This window comes from Meleagris gallopavo, chromosome Z, assembly GCF_000146605.3.
Source record: "Meleagris gallopavo isolate NT-WF06-2002-E0010 breed Aviagen turkey brand Nicholas breeding stock chromosome Z, Turkey_5.1, whole genome shotgun sequence".
NCBI classification, from domain to species: Eukaryota; Metazoa; Chordata; class Aves; order Galliformes; family Phasianidae; genus Meleagris; species Meleagris gallopavo.
The window spans coordinates 48,210,753-48,218,998 of record NC_015041.2 but is presented as its reverse complement, the minus strand read 5'-3'; positions in this window follow the sequence as shown (position 1 = coordinate 48,218,998).

The window sequence follows — 8,246 nt, the reverse complement described above, 5'->3', positions numbered from 1 at the left end:
TAATCAAGCACAGGTTTCTTATGTGTCACTGAAGCTACTGTCTCTACCCAGAAGTCCTATCACAACGTCGGACTCCTATTTTGGTTCTTTGGTGTTTCTTCTTTCTTATAAAAAGTATTCACTTCCCCTGGGAAGGCATAGCTGGCTTTAGCTATACCCAACTGGGACTTGAGCCGTGGGACCCCATTAAGAAAACATGGAAGCTCTTGTATCCTATTTTCCAACATTTTCCATAGGTTAAAGGTGTCTGACACTACTCCAGGACTGAAATTTCTTCTAGGAAGGATTCTTGCTCCTTTCTCCTAGGTCTCCTTAGAGGGGTATAGATCATCTATCTACATAAGCACATACAGAGACCTTCTAGAGCTGCCGGTATATATATTTCTCCCATTCTTCTCCAGACTTTAAGAGGAACTGTGGAGAAATGATCCAAGAGATGGCATTTGTGTAGGTAACAAAGGTCAAAAGCAAGAGAATGAATAGTTTACAGAAAGCCTGTTCTTGAAAGGCTGTGCACAGCAGTTATATTTCTTGTGTTTCCTGAGTTAACAGGATCTCTTAAGTTAACAGGAATGCTTGCTTAGCCACCAAGAGATTGTACAAAGAGAAAGAAAAAGTATAACTGGAATACTGGATTATCTGGCTCCCCAAGGTCACAGATGTGTTTTAAAGAAGCAGATAGTACTTACTGCAAATAGTTGTGCACAGTGACCAGGAAGACCCTGCAAGAAACTATGCCAGCATGATCTGCACTAGAGGGAAATAGACACGATATGAACAGTTCCGTTCAGACAGTGAGAGATTCTGCTGCAGTCTGCTTTGCTGCAGTGCCAGGAGATGGAGAGAGATCTGATGGCTTCCTGGCAGGCTGAGATCCTCCATGGCAGGAAAAAAAAAAAAAAAGACAATAGGTTTCTGCAATTACTGGTATTAAGTATTAAGCTTCCAGAAATTGAAGCTTTTCATCTTTTACCCTAAGAACTAAGGAAGAGTGACTTAATTCATTGCATAAGGCATATATATATGGTGGTCCTCTAACAAGGCATAGGCCCTGTGCCAAATAACTTTCTTGTGTGATGTCTGAATTACAATCATTAAAAAATACTTGTGTCCTTGGTGCTCTGACTTTTCCATACTTCTGAGTAGAAATACATGCATCTTCAAAAACAACACATTAGTTCTGAGTCTATTCCTCAGTATGATATTTGTCCTGGTTACCATGTGTGTAATTCTATCATGATCTCAGAGAACAAGAACAAGAACTGCTAGAAAACAAAAATTATTTTCTCACACTCAAATTGGGCCAAAGATCTGCATGTTGGTCTTCTGCCCATTTAATTCTTCTCCAAGATCACAGCTTAACTTCTGGGTGGTTACTGAGAAAGCAGCTTCCTGTAACAACATTGTTCCGGTCTTGCCACGCATTATCCAGCTGACACAGCTTTTCATTTTCAGCATACTGAGGAATTTATTTATGTAAAAAGGTGGCTGGCAAATCACTTAGCATTTACTTGCTACTCAAAAGGACTGTGAGGGCTGGGTTTTCCTGAGTGTGCTGTGGATATCTTGCAAGGGTTGCCACTATTAGTAAGGATCCTGACTACGTTTTGACACAGCCATTTACATTGCTGCTTCAGTCACCACAGCGGAGAGAAAAGTAATATCTCAGTCCAGAGGCTCAGTTATGCTGTTCTGAACTATTCTCACAGTACAGCTATTACTATTTGGGAAGCAAAGTGGTTTGTACTGCAAGAAAAGATCTTGCATACTAGCCATAAGAAAAGGTGCATATACATTAGCAGACCTGTGTATTTTATGGACAGGCACTGTAAATGCTGAAAATGGACCAAGGCAGTCAGTTTCTTCAATGATCTACCTTCCTCCTTAAAGCCCACCCAGTTCCAATCCCCTGCCATGGGCAGGGCTGCCCTCCACCATCTGTGGTTGCCAGGGCCCCATCCAACCTGGTCTTGAGCACCTCCAGGAATGGGCCAGCACAGCTTCCCTGTGCAGCCAGGGGCTTCTCTTAATGAAGAATTTATTTCTAATTTAAACATAGCTTCTTCTAGTTTAAAACTGTTACCCCTATCACCACACTCCCTGATGAATAGTCCCTTTCCAGCTTTCTTGTAGGCCCTCTTTATGTACCGCTGTAGAGTCTTGGAGCCTTCTTTTTTCTACCCTAAATAAGAGCAGCTTTCAGCCTGTGTTTGTACGAGAGTTGCTTCAGGCCTCTGATCATCTTCATGACCCTCCACTGGACTTGCGCTAATAGGCCTATATATTTTTAGTGTTGTGATTTCCAAGCCTAAATGCAGTATTCCAGGTGAGATCTCATCAGAGTGGAGTAGAGGTGAACTTCCCTCAACCTTCTAACTACACCTCTTTTGATGTAGCCCAAGAAGCACTGGCTTTCTGGGCCACATCACACACTGCAGACTTCTGTCCAGCTTTTCATCTGTCAGTTCCTTAGTCCTTCTCTGGAAAGCTGCTCTCAATCCACTCATCATCCCTTCTGTACTGACACTGGGAATAGTCCCAAACCAGATGCAAGACCTTGCAGTTGGCCTTGATGAACCACACGAAGTTCACACAGGCCCGCATCTCAGGACTATCAATTTCCTTCTGGACAGCATCCTTTTCCTCCAGCATGTTCACCTCAATATTCAGCTTAGTATCATCAGCAGACTTGTAAAGGTGCACTTGATCTCACTTTCAGTGGGATTTTTAAGATGCTAAATACCAGTTCTGTTAGGGATGTCTGAGGGACATTGCTCATCACTGGGTTCCACCTGGATATTGAATTACTGACTATAAATCTCTGAGTGCAACCAGCTAGAGCTACCCACTTAGTGGTCCATCTGTCATATCCATGTCTCTTCATTTAAAAGGACAGGATATCATGTAGGACATTGTCTAATGCTTTGCACAAGTCAGTGTAGATTATATCAGTTGCTTTTTACTTATTCACCGATGCTGTAACCCTGTTGTAGAAGGTCACCAAATTTGTTAGGCATAATTTGCCTTTAGTGGAAGCCATGCTAGCAGTCAACATCCACCTCTTTGTTTTCCATGTGCCTTAGCATAGTGTCCAGGAAAATATTCTGCATGATTTTTCTGGGCACAGACATGAGACTGAGTGGCCTGCATTGCTCTCTGGACTTTCCTTTCCTCCCTTTTTAAAAATGGGGTCTATTTTCAGTCATTGATATCTTCACCACACTGCCCTAACTTTTCAAACATAATGGCTCATCAGCTTCATCTGCTAGTTCCCTCAGGACCCTAAGTTGTATAAGAACCAATGAATTTGTGCTCTGTTAATAACACGACACACACCAAGGTCACGATTTGCGGAAGGGTACCCTACAGCTTTTGCACTCCCTGTGCTTCCCTAACTTGTTACTCTTCATTAAGTAGAATTGAAAATACCTTGTTTCCTAACTGCTACAATTTTATTACTTAAAAAATTTCCTGAAAGACATGCCTACAACTCTAACAGTACGTAATTTGAAACTGAACTTAGAAAAAGAAAATATAAGGGGGTAAATCAAGTTGAACTGTGTTGTTTGGCTTCTCTTTTAGCTGATGATACTAAGTTGTGCTCTGATTTTCTATGCACTTGGAAATGAAAAGACACTTGTGGGAGTGGGAAATACTCTGAGCAAGATAAAAGTCAAGAAAGTTAATTGATTTTTCTTAAGTTAACTTGTGCATTGAAGTGCAGTCCCTCAGAAAATCACTTTCTGGATGCATAGAATGTGTTGCTGTAGGCAATGAGAGTGTGCCAGAAATATAATCTGATTTCTAGTCTTGATTTAATGCTGATTCATCTTATCCAGTGCTATTTACACATTTGAAAAAACCCTGGTAGGGGCAGGCTAAGTCACCTTCAGATTAAGAACAGTGAAAGTTGAAGAAATTCATCAGGAAAGGCTTTCCAGGAGGTATAGCCAAAATAAAAGGACAACCAGGGAGTAGTCATAGTGGCCATAAATCATTGTAGTGCTTTGATCTTGTGTTATGCAGGGATGATGCCAGCTTTGAATGCTGCCAGATAATTCATTTTGGAACTAAGAGGGTTTGGGGAATAAAGCTACACCATCTCCACTGTTTTGCTAGTTTCTAGATACAGGTTTTTTTGCATAAAATTTTCACAGGACATAGTCCTGACTGCATAACTTCAGGCAGCATACATATTGAAAAATGAGCTGAACAAATAATTCAATACTCCATCCAATTATACTTACGCTGTTATCAAATGTCTGCTTGCTCCAGGATCTCATTAAAAAGGGGCATGTTAAAAGGAGGCAGAGAGATGGTGGAAGTAGCTTCTGTTCTTTTTAGTCATGTTGGCCTTCTCAGGATATTCTGTAGTGAAAAGAAAAATTGTTTAAAGACAAAGAATCTGCTTAAGCCAAGGCATCTCTCCCATGTCATAGCTGGAAGAGTTGAGGTGAGTTATCTTCTTCAAATATACAATTACGTGTTGGACATCACTCTTGTACTTGATATGAAGAAGGATGAATCTGCTTTATCCAGCTACGTGCACTGCACTGTTTTACTTCTGTCAATGTATCCTCTCTCTCTGACATACTTTAGGATCAAGCAAAATGTGGATGGGAATACTGCCTTATTAGGTGTATGCAAGGCAGAGTAACGTGTGACCAGAAACACTTCTCCTCCCTTCCAGGACTGGGTCATCATTTCAGTGATGACTATACTACATCATCTGGTTCTTTGGCTGCCATCTCTTCATTCAGGAACACCAGTAGAGGGCTTAATTTTAACCTTGGAGGGCTAAATACAAACTACCCTTGGAGTCAACCACAGTTATGCCTTACATTGGTGCCTGAGAGACAAATACAGCTGGCAAATCTGATGATAACATCCAAGTGGGGCTCTGGGAAGGAGACTGTAGAGCAGAGAAATTAAAAAATGTGTACTGGTGCAACAGAAGACACAAATACATGAATAAAGACCAAAAAGTGAATTGTGATGCTTACAAAATTTAACAGAAGGGCAAAGAACAGGAAAATTGCAGTTGTTCTGCATAATGCCATAATGTTAAGTCAAGCTCATTGTGTGCAAACTCCTGCCTTTGGGATTAGCTATGAATACCTGCATACAAAGAACTGGGTCTGTCCTTGCATACAAGGCATTAATCAAATTTTGGCTCTTCTGTGCAGCCAAAGTGTCAAAATAGGTGATCAGGTATGCAAGGGAGGCAAATCTGATCAGAGCTGCAATGGAAATTTTTGTATTTCCTTATTCTTCAACAAATCTATCCTTAGCTGAATTTCTTCTTTCAGGATGAGGTCTACTAAAGCTAGGAATGGAGTTTGGTTTCAGAAGTACAAAAGCATCTATCTACTGTGTGTGATTAGCATTTTTATGGGTGTCTAAGAGTGTTAACAGAACCACAGAGTATCTGTTTAAACTATTTCAGCAGCTCAGAGAGTTACATAGGGAGTCAGATATTTTTCAGATAGTCCTTTTAACAGCCGATAACATATGGGTCTGAGCTGGAAACGCTATGATGTAAGCCACACAACAGGCCTGCGAGGCAAATTAAGCAATAACATGCATGATGCTCTGGCATCATAACAAACCGTGTTTCTTCCTAAGTGGCACATAGCAGGGAGAGGTATTCCCTCCCCTTCACCCTCAGGCTCAGTATGACAGACTCTGTGCTAAGTACCTCGGGCTGCTTTGTGTGGCTGAGCACACCAGCTGTCCTCCTGGCAACCTGTCACAGTCGGACAGAAGGGCAAAACCTGGAGGAGCTGGCAGCATCCATGCCTCCCCGTTTGGTCTCTTACACTCTGCCTCAGAGCCACCTAGGTGTGGGGACTAGGGCAGGACAACCTGAGGAGGAAGGCTGTCTACCAGCCTTCGGGTGGGAAACCCAGGAGAGGCTGGAAAATGTAGCACAAATCTGGGGAGCTGAGAGGAGCTGGGAAGAAAGGGAAGACAAAGTGAGAAGGGGGCCAGGGGCAGGATGGGTCTGGATGGTGTGGAAATCACCCATGGGCTGGGAGCATTCCTGAACCCCCTTGTGAACAACCAGAAAGCCCCACAAGCTTTCTCCCCATGAGCACCACATTCTTGCTGCTTGCTGCAGTACAGTATGGGAAACTTAGCAGTACAACTGCATCTCTGCCCTAAGACTATAAAACCAAGCGCTGTCAAAGCTGCAATTTTGTGAGCTTTTGCCTGAAAGGTGGTGATTGACTGTGAGTTCAGCACCTGCTGATGTCACTGGGCAATGACAACCCCCATGCTGTCTGCCACAGTGAGCTACCAATGGGTGCTCAAAGGCAGGACCAAGGATGCTGGGGAATTGGATGATCTTTAATGTCACTTCCAACCTAAGACATTTTATTATTTCATTCCCTGGTCCCAGGCCTTGCTTCAGCTGGCACTCATCAGCACATCAAGGGAGCTGCAGGAACTCAGTGATAACACTGAGGTGGCCTTGAGGCCACACTGTTGTGCAGGCAGCCTGCAGTGTAAAAGGCCCCCAGAGTGTGTCCCAGAACATCCAGGATCAAGAAGAGGGAACTTTGGAGTAAAAAGGCAAGACCTGTGCATACAGGAAAAGCCATTCCTGTGCATGTTGCATTGAACCCTGAGACGTCCTCAAATCAAGCTGCACCTTTCAGTGCTGGTGCCTGCAGTGCTAATTGCTAAACATGAGAAGCCTGTGCCTTTGTGAGTCCTTAGAAATCCAGGTAGGCCTCAGTAATAAAGTACAGATGGGACATATCCTGTGCGATGATGCTGTGATGGGGAAAACTCCTGTTTGTGAAATTTATTATACTCCCTTGCTAAATGGCACAAAGTTCACATAACCCTATGCCTGTATTCTAGCCAGGAAACCCGGACCTTGGAGGTGGGATCATTAAAGCCATCCTTCTGGAAACTCAGAGGTGTTTAGAAAGCCCGTTAATTACTATACTAATCATTCAGACAATGCTGACTCCTGGGATTCCCTGAGCATTAGCATTTCAATAGCAGCTGGACCCAGATTGCTGCACTCCCTACTCAAGGGAGTAACTCTTCATGCAAATAATGCCAGTGCCTTCTCCCGGGCCACTGCATGCAGAGGTGAGACAGTCAGAGGAGTGTCAGAAGCTGGCCCTGAGCACTCATAGCAGATGCAGTCCTTTTTGTCTCATTACCACAGCGCTGACTTCATCAGTTTGCTATGTTTATCCAACATCTATGAAGCGTCAAATGGTCCCTACCCACCATGGAATGAGCTGTTTTTTCTTTCCAAAATGATGTCTCTTCTTGTACCTTTCCCTGGGATGCTCAGCAAGCCAATGGGTTAGCAGGGAGATGGAGTGTCCTGGAGCCAGAACATGGCTTTAATGACAGAGTGGAAACCAAATGCCTAATCCATGAAAATTGCCTCTGACAAATTATGAACAACTGAACTCATAGTTGTAGTAACACTGGAACAGAGCTTGGCAAAACAGTTGTATTCCTTCAATCAGGCGAAATAGCTGCTGCCCCACAGCTCTCACTCTTTCCATCTGGATACTCACATATCCAAACATGTCCCACTGAAGGCAACAGACATCCCTGTGCAGCAACTTTTAGGTTACTCTCTGTATGTAAATATTTTTGTCAGACTGATCAATAATTTTCAGGCAAAATTAATTGTCCTGGTTGAAATGCAACCAGAACTGATCTGTGTTACTGTACTGGGCATTTGGCAAAGCACAAGCTCCAGGAATCCTCAGTGAGGTCTCCAGTCTGAGCCTGCTCCCCGCAGGCATCTCAGGGCTCTGGAGCTGAAAATGACTCCATGGCCACTGCCATTGATGGGTAGAGGGGCTCTTGGAAAAGGCCTGGCCCGAGGGCCATCGTTTCTCTGGCTTAGTTATACATACGGCATAGAGCATGTTGTACAAAGCACATTGAGAGAGATGCGCAAAGTTTAATTAGCAGGGTCTGTATTTGTGAGGCCCCATCTGGAGTACTGTCTCCAGGTCTGGAGCCCCCAGGAGAGGAAAGACAGGGAGCTGTTGGAGAGGGTCCAGAGGAGAGCCACAAAGACGATCAGAGGACTGGAGCACCTCCCCTACAAAGACAGGTTGAGGGAGCTGGGCTTGTTCAGCCTGGAGAAAAGAAGGCTGCAGGGTGACCTCACTGCAGCCTTCCAGTAGCTAAAGGGAGCCTACAAACTGGAGGGGAATCAACTCTTTGAAAGGATAGATAACTGCAGAACAAGGGGAAAT